The sequence below is a fragment of the Apium graveolens genome, chromosome 7, assembly GCF_009905375.1.
Source record: "Apium graveolens cultivar Ventura chromosome 7, ASM990537v1, whole genome shotgun sequence".
Taxonomy (NCBI): Eukaryota; Viridiplantae; Streptophyta; class Magnoliopsida; order Apiales; family Apiaceae; genus Apium; species Apium graveolens.
The window spans coordinates 212,481,787-212,503,974 of NC_133653.1; the positions used below are offsets into that span (position 1 = coordinate 212,481,787).

A 22,188-nucleotide genomic window follows, 5' to 3' on the forward strand; every position below is an offset into this window, starting at 1 on the left:
ATGTGGAAGGCCTTGATTCTTATGAATTTAATGTCCAAACCATGCACACATCATTTTTGGAGATGGTTATGGTTGATGAAGTTTTATACTCCCACCATTTTCCCTCCACACCATTTGATAATGGCTTTTTAGGAGCCGAATGGAACCAAATTTTTGACTTGCATGCACTAGCTAATATCTTATTTGTATTAAAAAAAGTATGTTAAATTGTTAAGTGAACTTATTTACCCAAAATTATGATTTCAGATGAGGCTTATGTTTCGAATATATGCATGATTAATTCAAAAATATGATTAAGTGATATGCATGTTTAGTTATGTTTATATAATGATTTATTTTGATGATTTTGGAGTATGGAATGATCTCGTAAGTAGATAATATGAAGAACAATAGGGCTAGTGATTTAGGTTTGGTTTTCCTTGTGGTAAAGTTGGTTTAAGTCGAATGGGATCAAGGAGAAAATGGTAGCGTAGTTCAAGTCTTGAGTTGAGATTTTGTCCAAAGTTTGGTGAGTTTTGAGTGAGCATTAGTGAGGCCCTAGGAGGCTAAAGATCCAGAGTGTTGGGACTTGATATAAGTTTGAGTCCAGTAGCCATAGATTGAGGAAAACATTGTGTTTTGATGGGTGCATTGGTATTAAACTGAGAACAACCCAAAAAGGGATAGTTTTGGAGTTAGTGTGTTTAGCGTTCAATTTAGGTTGGTTTTGGGTAATTAAACCACGGGCCTTGATTGGTAATGATGTAAAGGAGACTAGGGAAGGTTATAAAGCTATTAGAATCAATTTAGAGTAATATTAGTGGGTTTTAAGTTGGATAAAATAGGGCAGTTTGCAAAGTTGCAACTCCAGAATGGTATCAACTTCATAGGAATTCATAGGTAGGCTCAAGTGAGGCCTTAGTGTAAAACCAAGTTTAGGAGTTAGTTTAGAAGTTAGGAAAAGTCATAGTTGAAAGAATGCACAAGGTAGAAAGGTTCATTTGTTCCAAGGTACACAAGATGGTGTCGAATGGTGCACTCGGGAAAGTTGGGTTTGTGCGAGGTGTTTGTAAGTTCAATTAGGAGAGGCCTGGGTGTGTCTTGATATTTTTAAGATAGCTTATAGTCTTTAGAAGGTAATGTGTTAAGAAAATTGGGTTATAGTACTTGGGATTGCAAAGTTCGGTAACTAAGAATGAGGTATAAGAAGAATCGAGTGATCAAGGGTAGAGTGTCATGAGATCTTTCGATACTTGTATGATTATGTGAACCAAATGCCATGTTGCTATGTGACTATATGTAATTATATGTGATTACATGCACTAAGTGGTTATATGGTAGAAATGCATGATAAAAAGTGTAGTCGTATAGGTAGCAGATATCTGTTGCAATTGAGTCAAGTGGTATAATAGTATAATTATAAAGAGTCCTTTGAATTGTGTATAGGACTTTAGTAATAAGGTTATATTACATGTGTAGGTTCAAGAGAAGATATATGAAAGACTCTTTCCATCAAAGTCGAGTATGGGAGCTCAAGGTTGCTGTCATGTTAACTAAGAACTTTAGGAGAGGCAAGTCTCTCAACCCTATCGTTCATGGTTTTAATTTTATTCTCTTAAGGAAATGTTTATACTTATCAATGATTTTAAATTTTCATATGCAACTATTTTGTAACATTCTCAAATCCGGGGTCAAGATAGGGTGCTAAATAACTTTAAACAATATAGACATGTATATTCAAACCAATATATGGATAACCACTCAAATCCAGATCATGTACAGGTTATGGTATGAAATAAAAATCTAACCATCTAAAATTTATAACAACTAAATATAATTTTATCACCTCTTACCAACTCCTTTGTCTTATTCATTCTAACATATTCATCCTCTTGTAGCTGGGATCTCTCTAGTTTTCCTGTCTATCAAGAGCTGTTCACTTTTATCCTCATTCGATACTGAAAGAAATAATAATTCACAAAGCAAGACTGAGCCAAAAATTCCCAGCAAGTATCATAATTGGTTTCCAGGTATCAATACCATAAGAAATTCCCGGACACAATCTTTAAAATTTTTTATAACCATATTTATTTATTTAAAGTAGTTGAGCGAATAAAACATTGTCCTTTATTAGCCCTCAATCATAATTCAAAAGTAACGAGCCTGATTTATCTCTTGAATTAGGTCTTTGTCCGATTTTGTAATCATAAAATTTTCCAAGAAGGAATGCCGTTAATGGCGATCAACAATAAATTAGACTAGACACTAGAACCAACATTCGCACTCATACCGTTCGGATAAGTCAGTATATAGTGCAGATCTATACCGATCTGTATAGATCCATTCGGGTACCCAGGCACTATGGCCCAATAAGCAAGGGTCCAGCTATCACTGGCCCCGACCCATTCTGGCCTCATAAACAAAAGGTCCACCCATCTCCGACCCTTATCATAACCATCCAGTCCATGGAGTATTTTGATGTCAAATCATTTTGATTTCTGAACATCACGATTCATGGTTTGCAAATAACCCGGAATAATAGGTATTTGCTCAAGAGATCAATCAATAATAATAAGGAACAAAAGCAAAGGTACTTGCATAATTAAGATTAATTGCAGCAAAATATAAAAACATTTAACTATCCTAAATTTAGAATAGGGAAGAAATACTTGCAATGTATCACAAGAAGGTTCAAGAATACTTGCCTCAGTTGATCCTCTTTTTAGCCTTCAATTACCATTTTATGCTCACATTTATTCTGTATCCACTTGTCTCCTTTACCAACAGGTTTTTTTATTACCACTTTCTGGATTTGAATGCCTCGAACTATGTGTATCTATCATAAAAGATACTATTTCAATTAACTTACAATATATAATGGTCCAGTCTATATGCTTATCCTTTTCGTCTACCCATCCGATAATAACATATAAGGATAATGTTTTAATCAGATAACGTTTAAAAGACACGTGGACTCATAATTCACATACCACGTAAACACATAAGGCACGTAAATATGTTCTATATACAACACATAGTCACATAATTCATGTAACACATAAGTTGAATCGCCAAAAGATGGGTCTCGATACTTTTAGAATTGAAATCGGTTCAAAAATATTATTTATCGATCAATAACCGTCTCTGAACGACTCGTAAAATAAACAACCTTTCGATACAAAATAATTTAGGCCTCGAAAGTATTTTTAATAGAAGCAGAATATTTTTCTGAGTCTAGAGGCGTTCATTTCGTATTAACCGGATGAACAGTCTATTTATTATGAATAAGATAAGAATAATTTAATTAATAATATAATTGAATTTTAAATACCTTTATATAATTTTTAAAATCTCAAAATGATTTTTAAATTATTATTTGCCTTAATTATAAATAATTATATTTTATTTAACTATTTATAGATAAAATTAATTAATTAATTAAATTAATCAATTAATTAAATCCATGAATAATTAATTGAAATAAATTATAAATCATTAAATCAAATTTATATTTTTTTGAAGATAATAAAGAAAATAATTTTTAGAATGTAAAACTAATTCAGTTAATTATTTAAAATAATTAACCAAATTGATTTCAAATTAAAATAAATGATTTTTTTTGGAATTTAAAATAAGAATTTTGAATTTATAAAAATATTTTAAATTCACAAACACTTTTTAAAACAGGAATTCGGGCCTGGAAGATCAAATGCGAGTCGAAACAAAACAAACAGGTCGGGGAATCGGGTCACCGGGTCTGTCAAGAACCGCCAGAAAATCCTGCAGATTCCGGTTGGTTCATGATGAACTTCCGTCAGGCCTGAACCCGGCCAAAACTCTTGATTTCATTCCCGTTTTTTTATTCCAAACCTTTCTGTACATTCCCAGCAGTAAAAAACCACATAACAACCTCCGAAAACGATGATGAAATCGTCGATTCCAACGAGTGTGCCACTAATCCCGACGGCCTTAAACACTTTTCCGGTGAAGCATCAAATCGAAACCAAAATTGACGAATTAAATGGGGAATTAAAGTTTAGGACACATAGAATCTAACCCCCACAACCATATTATCCAAACAATCAACATATTATTCAGAAAATCAAAGGTAAAAATGGCTAAAAACAAAGAACTTGATCTAGTACTTCCAGGAGTTATAATCATCAAATCTATATACCAATCAACTGCAAATTCAATAATAAAGCTTATTTAAGCATCAAAACCATCAAACGATTCTTAAATCAAAAAACCCCCAATTTCGAACATAAACCCTAATATTAAATTTTAAAAATTACTGATCTGAGGTACCTTTTGATGATATAATCTTGTAGAGCTCCTCGAGAGATTCTATTTGGTTACAAACATCAATGATTTTGCTTTTTAGATCACTTCGAAATCATGCTTTGATTCTCAAGAACACCAATAACAATTTCAGAGAATTTTTCAGAATTATTATTTATTTTTGATTTTTATATAATAAAATATTAATTAAATAATAAATAAATGGTATTTATAATTATAAAAATCTTACTCACTAAATTATTTAGGGCCTGATTATATCATTTAATAAAATAATTAGCCCAAAATTAATAATTAATGGAGAATAATTTTTAATCCAATAAATACAAAAATTATGTCAAAATTTTCCAAAAATTATGAATAATCCAAAAATGCGAAAATATTGAATATTTGAAAATCCCTAAATTTTATAAAATAAAAATACGATTTTTGTGGGCTTTTACGTCCCGATAGGGGCCCGAAAAAGTCATTTTTCACGAAACAAAACATTTTCTAAATTTACTGGATGTTCGGAAAATCAATATGGTATACACCATATTATGCAAAATAATGCTAATTGCTCTATGCGAAATATAAGCTATTAAAATTAAACTTGGATAGTATAACTTTTAATATAAATCCATTTAACACGTAATAAAATACTCGAAAAATATCTCGAATTAAACATAACACATATAGCACATATCAGATAATCAATTAGGATCAATCATAATTTATAATATCATAATCCATATAATTATTCATTTAATGTGACATTAAACAGTCGTAATTTTCCCGGTTGTTACATCCTTCCCCCTTAAAAGGATTATATCCTCAGAATCATACTAAGGAACAGATAATGATTCAAGTATCTCAATTTCATTTCTCAGGTTGACCTCTCAACCCTTCCAATTTCTGCATAAATTTTAATCCATAATATCAAATTATTACCCCAACAGCCTCTTGCTGACATAAGATCCTATTAGTTGTTCATACCATCCAACTTGAATTTCTATCATAACTATAATGAAACTAGATTACACTTCATGAGTTCAAACACATAGACATAATATGAACATGTTGTACCTGTGGCGGTAAAGCCAACTCATTCACAATATTTCTACCTATCTTACTGTCTAACAAGGACCAACAAACGCACACTATACTTTCTTTCCTTGGTAATTCTAATCAATCATATTTATAAGCACTTTCAGCATTTACTGGTTCTCTAACTTCATTTTCTACATGCTTCTTTGCTTAATCAGTTTAGTTCATAATCGCTTCCACACGCATTCGAAGCTCTTTAATCATTTTCTTACTCTTCTTATCCATCCGTGAATGGTCCACTAGGCCTATGGTGCATTTAGTCTCTGAATAATCTCAAAATTAACTCTAAAATCTAGATATGCTTGGCATACGAACTTGTTATCATCCATAATTTCCTTGAATAACACCCGCATATATTCAACGAGCAAAAATCTTTTACTAATTAAAAGAATACGTACTAACCTGGACTCATCACCTACATATTCTAACCCATTTTATTATTCATTTTTGTTTTAGGGAGTCCCGATATAAAATTTATTGTAATGCTCTTCCCTGATGTTCATCCACATATAACGTTTATTCCTGTCTTCATGCTATATCATCAAAAAACCTTCATTTACATTTATGTACTTTATCATATTCTTGGAATAACTTGAATATCTCGAGCTATCAAGGTTTAGCCTGGTTCACAACGTTTTCAATATTTTGGCCAAAATCTTAAGTCAAATAATAATATTGATCAATTATAATTTATACTTGAATCTGATGACGTACCACAATCTCCCTTAAGCAATATCAAACTTACCTATTGAATAAAGTATTCATTCATAAGAGAATGATTAGGTTTGGTTAACCTATCCATACTAATTCAAATAATGCTTCCTTCGGCTTTGGTTCTCAAGTGATTCTACTATATCACTCCGTAACGAGCTATACTCATTGTCAAAATGGTTACAATGATATGTTCAACCTTTGATGCTAGCTTTGATTACTCAATAGATATAACATTTTCTTACATGCTCTACCATTTTCATTCTTATACCAAGTCAACCAATACCTTAGGTTAACCCTCAACATTTACTCATATTCTTAAAATGAATTTCCTATCTCAAGTTATAGGCGCTTCATTCCGTTCTTTACTTTAGCCTGGGGCACACATGATGTCTATAGTCTACTTATATCCTGGAAACTTATAAAATTTCTTTATTTTCCTTTTGATTCCACTTCTTTTCCTATTTAATTTCTCCATTCTCCTGGCTCATTTTCTCTTCTTAACATAAGGAAATTCTTCTTCCCAATAGTACTGATTGGTTCATCATTAGATAAGTCATTTATGTGGCAAACTCTGCAATAAAAGCTTTCAATTCATAACTATTTGAATTCTCTTACTATCCTTACTAAAAAATTAATAAAAATCAAACATTCCTCTTCGTTGAGACTGTCAGCTACTTCATTAACTTTGATCCAATAACTGTTAATTGCGCAACTATCAGTTTCAACCAATTTCAACTACCCTCTATTTCGAATTAAAGATATGTTTCAGATTATTGGAGTTTATGCAAGATATATGCCTTCTTCCCTACATAATCAAAACATCCCCTTCTTTAATTCACATATTATCATTTCCAACTTATACCATACATCGAATATTTGTATTTATGAGTTTTCTAGTATTTCAGAGTACTTCTCATTACCTCGCCGTTCTATATTTGTATCGTTACCTTGTCATCCTTCATGGAAACAGTATTGCCGATGATAAAATTTCTTGGATTGTCTAATAATATCCACATTGTCGTAATAACGAGTCTCGTCTTTCTTCTTTCTCCCTCTACATCTCCTTCTTACTTCCCTCCGCTCTATATCGAGCCTTTAATTCTTGAAAACATTCTTCTCACTTGCATGTGCAAATAACCCCCTTTTTTCTATTGCAAAAGGGCATATTCATCTAGATAAAACTTTGCATACTTGCAGTAACATCGTGCCAATTCTACTAAACTTCTGAATTCTACCGATGTCCTTACTTCCTCCAAATTCCTAATTGCTTGATTTCGGATCTGAAAATCACGTCGGAATTTAACTTAATCTAATTGGAATTGATTTCCATCCAACTAACCATAAATTGGTAAAATTAACCAATTAACTCTTTTAATTGATCAATTAAACCAAGTGATGACTAGCTAAATGAAATCAAAATCCGATTACATAAAGTCAGTTTGGTCATAACAACCTTTTTAAGGAACTGAGATCGCAATCATTTGAAGTATCAACAGGAATAACGATAACACATGGAAGTATACTTTCTATCTTTAAAAGTAGGGTATTTCCTGAAAATTTGGGCAACATCTCCTCTATATTATTGACTACCAGCCAGACTCAAGCTGACATCAACAATCAACCAAACAACCAACAACCATATCAAGCCACCACCATCCACCAACCTCATCATTTCACTATACTTCAGAACACAACATGCTGATAACCACATATACCACTACTGACATAACATACATCTTTTAATCGAATTAAGAAATAAAAAATTATTAATATAACCATATCTTTCCTCAATTCTTGTAGAATATAACTAATGAATATAAAATTATTCTACTATTTCTCAAAAATTTTATTCCAGGATTCTTATAGTTCATTTTTCAATTCAAGCTCTCTAATTAACAATTTATATTACTTACACCTGTTCATAAATCCGTTTTAAGGATATCCTTTAGTCTTATTTTCTACCGTTGGCACTTATATAATTACTTTTAAGGAATTATACCTCACCTTTCAACGGATGGAGCAACTCATTATTCCCTGACAATATGTATTTATTCTTATTAGTTAACTTGTCTAGCTTCTGATAACCAACACATGGTCTCAACCAATATTATCATAATTTGTTGAATTCAGTTGGTTTTAAAACATTAATTCTTAAAAGATTTTCCAGCTGGGTCACCATTTCTTCATCTCCACTTATGTCTTTTCATACGGAACCTTCTTCGCTGGCTCGGTTATGAATGTCAAATTCACCATAACTCGCTTACTTTAGTTGTAAAGCCTAATAATTTCTTAGTCTTCTGCTGATATCCCGTCATTCGTTTGCTTTGTCTGATATACACAGCTTTACTTTCTTATCCTTATGATTAATTTACTTAATATGGTTTGCTAACTAATCCATTTCATGCCAAAATCGTAGTCTGAAAATATATCATATATAACAGATATCCGATTCTGATTTGATGTCTTCGTGTCCACATGTTATCCGCATAGCGATTCTTCTTTGCACGTAAATGTCCACCATTTATTGGCTTGTAATCATATCCATACTCAACATGTACTCCATCTACTATACGGGATTATTTCACTTCTTTTAGAACACTCAAAGAGTAGACCTTACACAAGAAGAGAATTTGTGTATATAATTCTGATCGGAAGGCTTGTAAAAAACAATAGTGAAATAAAACACTTAGAAGGATCCATAAGTCAATAAATCATGATTGAAAAAGGAAGAATAAGTGATAATTTAGATAAGAATGAGACAACCATATTTGTACTCAAGATGACCAGTCTTTCATACTATATGGCATACAACACATGATTAGGTGGCATCCAACTAGACTCTTCGTCATTTCGACAAAGCGTCACACCATAACACTGTTCGTCTCAATTAGAAGAAATTTTTTGAAGGAAGAATAATTTGAAAAGGGATGCAATAACCTCTTTTTCATTATTGCTTCATTGAACGGATTAATGAAATAAATTTATACTTATTCAATAATTCAGGAGAATATACACTATCGTGTTATAGAAAAGAATGATACCGTTGGTCGCCATCCACGTTTCAGTTGTGTATATCTTCAGGGCTCAAATCATAGCTTCTAATTTCGTATATTCCGCAAAGAATAACCATCTATCACGCAATAACTTAATTCCCTCAATAGGAATATTATTCTTCTTCAATTGTCTGGAAGATTTCTCCGTTCTCTTCAACATCCTCTGGCTTCTTTTGGGTCAACAAATCTTTTTAAACTTTAACAGTTTCATGAATTTGGTAAATAATGTTCCCGCATATAGACTTTATTGTTGATACCATTAAACAGGGTTTGCACTCTTCTCTATCGGGACACTTTTAAACTTCTCCGTAATCGTAGATCTACTTGGCCGTCTACACTAACGATACTAAGTCTAGATCAACTATTCTTCCGGGTAATCTACTACTTATAACAAACAAGAAACTCAAGTAGTAATTCGACAACCAAATTTGAAAACTCATTTTATGTAAAGATCTTTTAGAAATTTATTAAGAAAATATTTTTTGAAAACTTGTTTAAAATTTTGAAAATCACACACATGGTCGTCATTACTATATGAGTTGTATGAGTTGTTTGTTATTCTCATAATCTATCAATAAGGTATCTAATTAAAGAAACTACTACGTAAGGGTCCATCCACTACGATATATCTTCTAGCCTTCCTTGAGTTCACTTCTCCTTCATTAATCGACGTAGTCTTCATTTACCGTTACATACCTATCTTATTCATAACTTTATCTCCAATGCTGACATTTGGTATTACCTTGATACCCTTACCGCCGTCTTTGGTGCCAAATAACTTTAAACAATATAGACTTGTATATCCAAACTAATATACGGATAACCCCTCAAATCCGGATCGTTTACAGGTTATGATATGAAATAAGAATCTAACCTTCTAAAATTTATAACAACTAAATACAATTTTAATACCTCTTACTAACTCCCTTGTCTTATTCATTCTAAAATTTCCATCCTCTTGCAGCTGGGATCTCTCCATTTTTGTTGTCTATGAAGAGCTGTCCACTTTTATCCTCATTCAATACAGAAAGAAATAAGAACTCACAAAGTAAGAGTGAGCCAAAAATGTCCAGCAAGTATCATAATTGGTTTCCAGGTATCAATACCAAAAGAAATTCCCGGATACAATCTTTAAAAAATTTTATAACCATCTTTATTTATGTAAAGTAGTTGAGCGAATAAAATATTGGCCTTTATTAGCCCTCAATCATAATTCAAAAGTAACGAGCAATTCACTGATTTATTTCTTGAATCAGGTTTTTATTCGGTTTCTTAATCATAAAATTTCCCAAAAAGGAATACCGTTAATGGCGATCAACAATAAATTAGACTAGAAACTAGAACCCACATTCGCACTCATACTGTGTTGATCAGTCAGGATATAGTGCAGATCTATACTTATCTGTACAGATCCATTCGGGTACCCAGGCACTATGGCCCAATAAATAAGGGTCCAGCTATCACTGGCCCCGGCTCATTCTAGCCTCGTAAATAAAGGGTCCAGCCATCTCTGGCCCTTATCGTAACCATCCAGTCCATGGAGTATTTTTATGTCAAATCATTTTGATTTCCAAACATCCCATTTTAGGGTTCGCAAATAACCCGGAATAATAGGTATTTGCTCAAGAGATTAATCAATAATAATAAGGAACAAGAGCAAATGTACTTGCATAAATCAGAGTAATTGCAGCGAAATATAAAAACATTTAACTATCCTCAATTTAGAATAGGGAAGAAATAATTACAATTTATCACAAGAAGGTTCAGGAATACTTGCCTCAATTGATCTGCTTTCTAGCCTTCAATTACCATTCTATGCTCACATTTATTATGTATCCACTCGTCTCCTTTACCACATGTATTCAGGTTTTACTTTTATTACCAATGTCTGGTTTTGAATGCCTCAAACTATGTGTACCTATCATAAAAGATACTATTTCAATTAACTTATATTATATAATGGTCCAATCTATATGCTTATCCTTATCGTCCAACCATCCGATAATAACATATAAAGATCATGTTTTAATCAGATAACGTTTAAAAGATACGTGGACTCATAATTCACATAACACGTAAACACATAAGGCACGTAATTATATTATTCATATAACACGTAGTCACATAATTCAAGTAACACATAAGTTGAATCGCCAAAAGATGGGTCTCGATACTTTTAGAATTGAAATCGGTTCAAAAATAGTACTTATCGATCAATAACCGTCTCAAGATGACTTGTAAAACAAACTACCATCCGATATAAAAGAATTTAGGTCTCGAAAGTATTTTTAATAGAAGCATAATATTTTTCTGAGTGTAGACGCGTTCGTTTCGTATTAAATAGACGAACGGTCTATTTATTATGACTAAAATAAGAATAATTCAATTAATAATATTAATTAAATTTTAAATACCTTTATATAATTTTTAAAACCTCAAAATGATTTTTAAATTATTATTTGTCTTATTATAAATAATTATATTTTATTTAACTATTTATAGATAAAATTAACTGATTAAATAAATTAATCAATTAATTAAATCCATAAATAAATAATTAAAATAAATTATAAATAATTAAATCAAATTTATATTTTTTTGAAGATAATAAAGAAAATAATTTTTAGAATGTGAAAATAATTCATTTAATTATTTAAAAATAATTAACCAAATTGATTTCAAATTAAATCAAATGATTTTTTTGGAATTTAAAATATGAATTTTGAATTTATAAAAATATTTTACATTCACAAACACTTTTTAAAACAGGAATCCGGGCGTGGAAGATCTAATGCGGGTCGAAACAAAACAAACGGGTCGGGGAATCGGGTCACCGAGTCTGTCAGGAACCGCCGAAAAATTCTTTAGAATCCGGCGACCTGCAAGTTCCCGACGAACTTCCGGCAGGCCTGGACCGGGCCAAAACTCTTGATTTCAGTCCCATTTTTTTTATTCCAAACCATTCTATACATTCCCAGCAGTAAAAACTGTTAGGCCCATAATCAACTGTAGAGGGGGGTGAATACACTTAATACGATAAACTAGACAAAGCTTCAACAGAATCAAACAGTTTTTATATAAATCTTATAAAAAGTTATTACACAATTACTCTCTCGAAAGGATGAACAAATATCCTTGAGAGCTGCTAGGTTATGCGAAAGATATAATAATGTCGCAATGCATATACCATGAACCTAAACTAAACTTTTATAGAGCACATCTACCAATGTATAAGGAATCTCATTCTATTAACAACAAGGAAACCTATACTATTGCTTCTGAGATAAAGTCCTCTACCGACTTAAAATTCCTGTTTCCTTTTCCTTTTCAAAGATCAACTGATGTGACAAATCTGATTTCATCATCCGTTGACATCATCATCTATCGAATACCAATATCCGTCGATGTTATCATTATCCGTTGATGCTTATACTCATCATCTGTTGATGCTTGTAATCATCATCCGTTGATGCTTCTGATAGTTTTTGTTTGATATTATCAATTGATCCTAACAATCTCCCCCTACTTGTTCATTATGGAATTATGGACAAGTTCCAATTGATGATGTCAAAACTATCTAAATGCAGGAACCAAGTATGCATATTCAATGTTGTGTCAGAGAATATCAGACTTTAACTCTTCATCCTGAACTGCTTCTTTAACTTGAGCAATGTTAGAGGTTAACTTCACTTCCTCAGCTTAGAATGCTTCCAGAAATCTTTCTTTAATCACCGTCTTAGATGATTTCTGCTTGGATATAATTTTCTTCAGCTTTGGCTTTTAGTCTTTGAAATTCTTTGACTTTTCTTCTATCTTCTCCTTTCCTTTAAGCTTCATGTTAGTAGTTCCAATAGCTTGTGATTTGAGAGATCTTTCAACTTTCTGCCTGACTGATTTCCCTTATAATTATACCTATAGTTGGTATGTTAGAAGGATCATCTTCATAAAGTACTTGAGAACCAACAACAATATCAATATTTGCTGTCTTTATAGAATTTTTAAAGTCTTCCTCTGTTTTCCTTAGTTGTTTAAGATCAACTCCAGGATTTTCCTTTACAAAGATTCTTCTACTTACTTCATAATCAAATAATTGAATCCTTGGATCTTTATATAATAGAGTTGTCTTTCTTCCTTTAACTTTCAGAGTTTGAAGATATTGGCTTGCTTCAACACCAGCTTCTTTCTCCAAAATATCTTGGTCTTCATCAGCAACAGTTGTGACTTGTGAAGATTTTTTCATTTTAGTAGTCACAGTCAATTCTTCAACTCTTCTTTCATTCCTCTTGTAATCTCTCCTTCTCTTTTTCCTTATTACCTCTATCAGAATTTTCATCATCAGTACTTATCAATGACAGTTGTTTGCATTTAGATTTAACAATTTTCTCCCCCTTTTTGGCATCATCACAAGTAGTAGAGAAAGAATCAACTCCATTGAATTTTGTACTTCTGTAAGTTGATCAGACATTTGTGCTTTATTAGCTTCCAATCTAGCTTGACTGGCTTCAACTGAAATTTGTCTGGTAACTATTGGTTAAATTTGTTTCTGAATTTCATGATAAGTAAGCAGCTTTGAAGCAATCAATGATTCTTTAATCTGATTGATTTGAGTATTTGTTGCTTCATGAGTTGTGTGCAAAGATCTGACAACAAAAGTAGATGCTTTCAGATGATTCAGCACATCAGGATTTATAATCTTCTGTTATGCTATTTCCAAATGTTCAACTGCACGTGTGCTGGAAATAGGATATGTAGTATCTTTCCAATAAACATTTCATAGATTATCAGAATAATCTTGCTTCTGATAAGTGGCATTTTATACCACTTAGAGCGTCCCATAACGGCTTGAATTGGTGTCTTGAACTCGAGTATTTTGTGTATTTGACGCGTTTTCTAGTGTTTTTGCATTTCGAGGTATAACTTGCTTAGATAGGTGCTTTTCATCAAATAAAGCTTAAGGAAGTGCTTGGAATCAGTATAGGGGAGATGAGCGAAGAAATCAGCAAAAACAGAAGCAAAATAAAATATTTTCCAGAAGGGTAGCAGGTGCCCGCCTGGAAAGAGCAGGCGGTTGCGCGCTAGCAGGCGCCTGCGTGGAGACAGCAGGCGACCGCCTACGGGCGGAATTTTAGAATCTGGATTTTATTAATTCTATTACAATTGGGCTTCTGTTAGCGTTGGTTCTCTTGAGTTATTATATAAACCTTATGGGAAGACGTTTTCTTGATAAATGAGATAATCAAGAGCGAAGGCAAGAAGATTGAGAAGACCGTTTTAGCACGCAACAATGAAGAAGAGGAAGCATACGTTTATCTTGTAATTCTTTTAATTCGTTGTAACTGTGGATGCTAGTTTTCTTTATGCTTTGAACCTTAATACTCTTGTGACGTACTTAATTATTTATCAGGTATTTTTAATCTTTATATCGTTGTATTTTTATCATGCTTTCATATGAACCCATGGTGACGATGAGTTCTAATATGGGCTAATCGTGATCATGAGATCCTAGCGGATTTACTATGGATTTCTTTAGTTAATTGTTTAATACCTTGGTATGTGGTGATTGTATGATATCTAGTATAGATTATGCTTATTCGTCTTATGTGCATCGCGAACATGTAAGATAGCCTGTTAATCTCTTGTGAAGCGACATTAAATCTTGAGATTTAGAACTTGTCATGCTAGCATAGGTTCATGTATTGTATGCATGATTAGTGGGTAATTCTAACCATTTTACTTGCCCTGTGTAATCATCATGAATAACTTGCGCTTAAATCGTTATATTGTCAAATTATGTAGACATATAGGGTCTCAACATAATTGATGCCTATTGAACTTCTATCTTAATTGTGGATGCTTGGTAGAATGGTATTCATACAATGAAAGTTGGAGTTTATCAGTTTCGTGTTGTTCGATTAATATCATGTTAGGTCACACACACACACATACTGTTGAGGGGGTGAATACAGTGTAAATTACAATCAAATCGAACTTTAATAACTCAAGTAACAGAAAACAAACTTTATTGAAATAATAAACTCTTTTACAGTATGGAACTGTTACCTCTCAGTGATGAACAAAAATCACGAGAGCTGTTAGGGTTACTATGAATAATATTTTCGATAATGATAACACTTATAGTGTAAACCCTATGTCTGTGTTTATATACTACACAGTTACAAGATAATTTCTAATTGATATGGAATATAATTCTGCTTCCTAAAATATATCAATCAGATATCTTTTCTTCCAAGTATTCTATTCTTCATAGAATTCCTTCTTCATGCATATCTCTTCTTATGTTTGTCTCGATCTTCTTTCCTTTAATCAGCTGCTGTCCTTATCTGAACATCCTTCAGTACTTAAGTTCTGATATCCATCTTCTGATGATTATCTTTTGATAATATAAGTACTGATATCCTTAAGTCCTGACTTCCAGTAAGTACTGATTTATCCTATTTAAGTAAGATATGAAAACTAAACATTAATCATATTAGCCATGACATTATCAAATATATCTAACATATCATCACCATTACATGCTAAGGGTAATAACAATAACTATTGAATGAAGTAGTAATGAAGTCAGGATCTCATGTGTGTTTAATATTGTTAATTTAAGTGTTTAATTCTCGTAGTAATTATTAGTTAACCAACCTTAATTGTTATTATCTTGACATTGAAGAATAATCATACATTGGTGAGTAAGTGTTAATTAGATATAATTAATCAGAGTTTCTGTGGGAACGAACTAGAAATCATTCTATGTTACTTGCGAACGCGTACACTTACGTGAATTATTTAGCGCATGCTTTGTGCCTAACAAGTTTTTGGCGCCGCTTTCGGGGACTCGGTGTTAATTTGTTTAGTTTATGTACTTGCCATCAGTGGTCACTAGGATTCATTGATTAAGACTTGATACTTACTGCTTTCGGTTGTGTTTCAGGTACTCTAGCGAGCGTTTATGCAAACACGTTCTCGCACTCGGAAGAGAAATCTGGATAAAGATGAGGAGACAGATACAGCTCTTGACTTTCCGGAGAAGATAGTTTTTGGAGATTCGGATAAAGAGAGTGAAAAGAAAGAACCTGAAATAATGGGTGATCGTGTAGTTCAAGTTGATCCAACTCTTATGGACTTTTCTCGGCCTAAAATTGATGACATTTAGTCAAGCATCATTCATCCGTCTATTCAGGCCAATACTTTTGAAATTAAGCCGGGCACTATTCAGATGGTGCATAATTCTGTTTCTTTCGGAGGTGCTGCGACTGAAGATCCCAACATGCATATCAGGAATTTTGTCGAGATCTGTAGTACTTTCAAGTATAATGGTGTTACTGATGAGGCTATCAAGCTGAGGCTTTTCCCATTCTCTCTGAGGAACAAAGCTAAGGACTGGTTACATTCTTTACCAGTTGGGTCCATCACTACTTGGGAAGATCTTGCACAAAAGTTTCTGGTGAAGTTCTATCCAATGGCCAAAACTGCAGCTATGAGGAGTGCTCTTACTTAGTTTGCGTAGCAACAAGGAGAATCTGTGTGCGAGGCTTGGGAGCGCTACAAGGAGATGTTGAGAAAGTGTCCACATCATGGTATGCCTGACTGGATGGTGATCACTGGTTTCTACAATGGTTTGGGGGCCCAATCTTGGCCCATGCTCGATGTAGCTTCTGGAGGTGCCTTGTGGGACAAAAGTTACCGAGGCCTATAATCTCATTGAAACTTTGGTTGCAAACGAGTATCAAAACCTAACTCAAAGGACGATGCCTGGGAAGGTAGCAGGTATTCTGGAAGTTGATGCAGCTATAGCTATTGCAGCGCAGCTCCAGGCGCTATCTATGAAGGTCGATTCTTTAGCCAACTATGGATTAAATCAAATAGTTAGTGTCTGTGAGCTTTGTACAGGCTCTCATACTATGAATCAGTGTTCTCTTGTTAATGAATCTATTCAGTATGTGAACAATTTTCAGAGACTGCAGCAGCTTGTGCCCGCTACTTATCATCCCAATAACAGAAATATCCCAATTTCAGCTGGAGCAATAATCAGAATGTTGTTCAGCAACCATATTAGCAAGCTGCAAGTATTAAATTTAATCCACCTGGATTCCATCAACCTCAGCAATTTTCTCAAAGGCAAACATATTCTCAACAAGGAGGTGTTACTCCACCTTCTAGTGCTGATTTCGAGGAGTTAAAGTTGTTATGCAAAAGTCAGGCTGTTTCTATCAAGAAAATCAAATTGGACAAATAGCCAATGCCTTGCTCAATCGTCAACCCGGCACACTTCCCAGCGATACTGAAGTGCCAGGCAGGAAGGAAGCTAAAGAGCAAGTCAAAGCTGTCACCTTAAGGTGTGGAAAAGTTGCTGATGCTGAAAAAGCAAAAGATAGAGAAGTTGAAGATGTAGATGAAGAAGGAATACAAAAGGAGAAAGAGGGGGAACCAAGGAAGAGTACTGTTGAACACACTCTGCCTGAGGGTACTACAGGGGAGAAACAGCTCTATCCTCCACCACCTTTTCCTAAGCGATTGCAAAAACAAAAGCTGGACAAGCAATTTGGTAAGTTTCTGGAGGTGTTCAAGAAACTTCACATTAACATACCTTTCGCTGAGGCTCTTGAGCAAATGCCTAGTTATGTGAAATTCATGAAAGGTAATCTTTTAAGGAAGGTGAAACTGGATGATCTTGATACTGTTGCTCTGACGGAAGAGTGTAGTGTCGTGCTGCAACAAAAGTTACCTCCAAAGCTTAAGGATCCAGGTAGCTTCACCATTCCTTGCACCATTGGCAAGTTGTCATTTGACAAGTGCCTTTGCGATTTGGGAGCAAGCATCAATCTGATGCCATTTTCTATCTTCAGAAAGCTGAATTTGCCTGATCCGAAGCCCACCTACATGTCTCTACAATTGGCTGGTCGTTCGATTATATACCCACGAGGCATTGTGGAGGATGTGCTAGTAAAGGTGGACAAGCTCATATTTCCTGCAGATTTTGTCATTCTAGATTTCGAGGAAGATAAGAAGATTCCCATAATCTTGGGAAGACCGTTCTTGGCTACAGGCCGTACCTTGATAGATGTGCAAAAAGGTGAACTCACTATGAGGGTGCAAGATCAAGATATGACATTCAATGTCTTTAATACGATGAAATTCCCTCCAAAAGATGAGGAGTGCTTCAAGGTGGATTTGGTCGATTCTGCAGTTATTTCAGAACTTGATCATGTGTTAAGGTCTGATGCCTTAGAAAAAGCCTTATTGGGGGATTTTGACAGTGAAGATGAGGAAGGCAATGAGCAGCTAAAATATCTAAATGCTTCTCCTTAGAAATGAAAGCTAGACGTGCCATTTGAATCTCTGGGAAATACTGATCTCAAGAATGTTGAGGGAAAGCTCAAACCATCTATTAAGGAAGCACCTACTTTGGAGCTTAAACCATTGCTTGAACACTTGAGGTATGCTTTTTTAGGTAATGCATCTACTTTGCCTGTTATTATTGCATCTGACCTCTCAGGTAGTGATGAGGACAAGCTCTTCAGGATTTTGAAAGAATTCAAAATACCAGATATAAAAGAGATCAGCCCTTCGTACTGCATGCATAAAATTATTCTAGAGGAAGGTAGCAAGCCGACTGTTGAGCAACAGAGAAGGCTTAATCCTATCATAAAAGAAGTGGTGAGGAAAGAAATTCTAAAATGGCTGGATGCAAGTATCATATATCCTATTTTCGACAGTTCTTGGGTGAGCCCCGTACAATGTGTACCTAAGAAAGGAGGTATTATTGTGCTAGCAAATGAGAAGAACGAGCTCATCCCTACTCGAACAGTCACAGGATGGAGGGTATGCATGGACTACAGGAAGTTGAATAAAGCCACGAGGAAGGATCACTTCACTCTTCCATTCATTGATCAGATGCTTGACAGGTTGGCTGGTCATGAGAATTATTGTCTTCTGGATGGCTATTCGGGCTACAATCAGATTTGCATTGCACCAGAAGATCAAGAGAAGACCACCTTCACTTGTCCATTTGGCATGTTTACTTTTCGCAGAGTTTCTTTTGGCTTATGTGGTGCACCTGCCACTTTTCAAAAATGCATGATGGCCATATTCTCTGATATGATTGGAAATAATGTCAAAGTATTCATGGACGACTTCTCCGTCTTTGGATATTCGTATGACGAATGCTTAAATAATCTCCATTTGGTGCTCAAAAGGTGTGTTGAAACCAATCTGGTGCTCAATTAGGAAAAATGTCACTTCATGGTGCAACAAGGCATCATTCTTGGGCATAAGGTCTCCAGTAAAGGTCTTGAGGTGGATAAAGCCAAGGTGGGCATCATTGAAAATCTTCTGCCACCTATTTCTGTGAAGGAAATCCGTAGCTTTCTTGGTCATGCGGGTTTTTATCGGCATTTCATCAAGGACTTCTCTAAGATATCTAAGCCGTTGTGCAATTTGCTCGAAAAAGATGTGCCTTTCAAATTTGACGATGAATGCTTGGTAGCATTCGAGACTCTCAAGAAGAGTTTAATCACCGCACAAGTTATCATGGCACCGGATTGGAGAGAACCTTTTGAGATGATGTGTGATGCAAGTGATTATGCAGCGGGAGCAGTTTTTGGGCAACAAAAATCTAATATCTTTTATGTGGTCTACTATGCTAGAAAGACGCTAAATGGAGCCCAACTGAACTACATCACTACTGAGAAGGAGCCATTGGCTATAGTTTTTGGTTTTGAAAAATTTTGATCTTATCTACTTGGGACAAAGGTGACAGTGTTCACTGATCATGCTGCCATCCGCTATCTGGTCTCAAAGAAGGATTCAAAGCCTAGACTTATTCGTTGGGTTCTCTTACTACTGGAATTCGAGTTAGAGACCAAGGATCGAAAAGGTACTGAAAATCAAGTAGCTGACCATCTCTCTAGATTGGAGAATCCCAATTCTACTTTACATGATAAGACATTGATCAACGAATCTTTTTCGGATGAGCAGTTGTTCGCAATTCGAGAGGAAGAGCCGTGGTTCACAGACATTGTGAACTATCTTGTTAGCAATATAATGCCTCCTAATATGAATGCAGCTTAAAAGAAGAAGTTTCTGCATGAGGTGAAGTGGTACATGTGGGATGAACCATATTTGTTTAGAGAAAGAGCTGACCAGATCATCAGGAGATGTATCCCATTCTGTGAGACGGAGGGGATATTACGAGACTGTTATTCCATAGCTTATGGTGGACATTATGGTGGTGAAAAGACAGTAGCTCATATTCTTCAAGCAGGTTTTTTCTGGCCTATATTGTTTAAGGATGCACATCAGTTCATTTTAAGGTGTGATCGTTGCCAAAGAGTTGGGAATCTTACCAAAAAGGATGGGATGCCTTTAAATGTGATGCTTGAAGTTGAGGCCTTCGATGTTTGGGGAATTGATTTTATGGGACCATTTATCTCGTCCAGTAATAATTAGTACATCTTGCTGGTAGTCAATTATGTCTTGAAATGGGTAGAAGTCAAGGCTCTACCATCTAATGATGCAAAGGTAGTGTTGAGTTTTCTTCATAAGCAGATATTCACAAGGTTTGGAATGCCACGAGTTATCATAAGTGACGAAGGGTCGCATTTCTAGAATCGTAAGTTCACTTCTATGATGCAACGCTACAATGTGAATCATCGTATTGCTACTTCCTATCATCCGTAAACTAATAGTCAAGCTGAAGTGTCTAATAGAGAGATCAAGTGCATTCTAGAGAAAGTCGTTTGTCCGTCAAGGAAAGATTGGTCTTTGAAGCTCGATGAAGCTGTTTGGGCTAATAGAACAGCATACAAGACTCCACTTGGGATGTCCCCGTTTCAATTTATCTATGGTAAGGGATGTTATTTACCTGCGAAGCTTGAGCATAAGGCTTATTGGGCATTGAAGAAGTTAAACCTTGATCTAGATGCAGCTGGGAAGAAGAGAATGCTTCAGTTAAATGAACTTGATGAATTTCGACTTCAAGCGTACGAAAACAAAAAAATGTATAAGAAAAAGGTAAAAAGGTGGCATGACAGGAAGCTATCGCCTAAGTCATTCATGTCAGGGCAACAAGTTCTTCTATTTAACTATCGTCTCTGACTTTTTCCTGGAAAGTTGAAATCAAGGTGGTCTAGACCATTTATCGTCAAAATTGTGTTTCCACATGGAGTGGTGGAGATTTTTGAGAACGATATGGGCCAAGCATTCAAAGTAAATGGTCAGATATTGAAGCACTATATTGGGGATACGGCAAATCGTGAAGTGGTTAGTGCCGTTTTATTTAAAATTTGATCGCATAACTCCACGCCAAGCTAATGACGTAAAAGAAGCGCTTCTTGGGAGGCAGCCCAAGATATGAGACCATAGGACACCTTAGAATCTAATACTTTATCCAACAACCTAAAAAAAATCCGAAAAAAGTTGGCAGAATTTTTTTCCAGAAGCCTTGCATGCGCCCGCCTGCTAGGATTAGGCGGCTGCGCGCTAGCCGCCTGCTAACGACCTTGATTTTTGAAAAATCATTTTTCAGCCTATAAAAAACAACAAAAATAAAAACAAGATTTACAGGAGCCATATCACCCATTAACCCACGAATTCTCCCCATACTTAGCCACAATCCCCACTCCTAATCAAATTCTAACCCTAATTTTTCCCTATAAATACATACAACCTCTACATACACATCCCACACATTTTCAACTCTATAAAATCTCTCCTAAAAATTAAACATAAACTCTCCAACTCTTATTCTCAGTTTTCATGGCCCCAAAGAGATTAGGAATTGTGGGTAGCAGCAGCACCAACCCGACTGCTACTGATTCTTCGAGGAATACTGTTGTGAGGCCCCGATTGTTGGATAGGGCTGCTGAAGAAGAGTACACCAAGCTTCTGACTAAGCCTATTATTAGGGAGAGCGGGTTCTTTCCATTAGAGAGGGATGGTGATTTGCTACCGATGATTGCTGAGAAGGGATGGATTACATTCTGCGAGTCACCTGAGGCGGTTCCGCTGAGTATTGTTCGCGAGTTCTATGCAAACGCCAAGGCCG

The 22,188-nt window shown here is 34.7% G+C and overlaps 1 non-coding gene across 1 annotated transcript; it reads right to left on the minus strand.

Annotated features, from left to right (window-relative positions):
* Positions 1-16,617: 16,617 nt before the first annotated feature.
* LOC141675933 (small nucleolar RNA R71) lies at positions 16,618-16,724 on the minus strand. The gene has a single exon (XR_012556556.1). It is a non-coding gene; the product is annotated as a small nucleolar RNA R71 (small nucleolar RNA).
* Between the last annotated feature and the right edge of the window lie 5,464 nt (positions 16,725-22,188).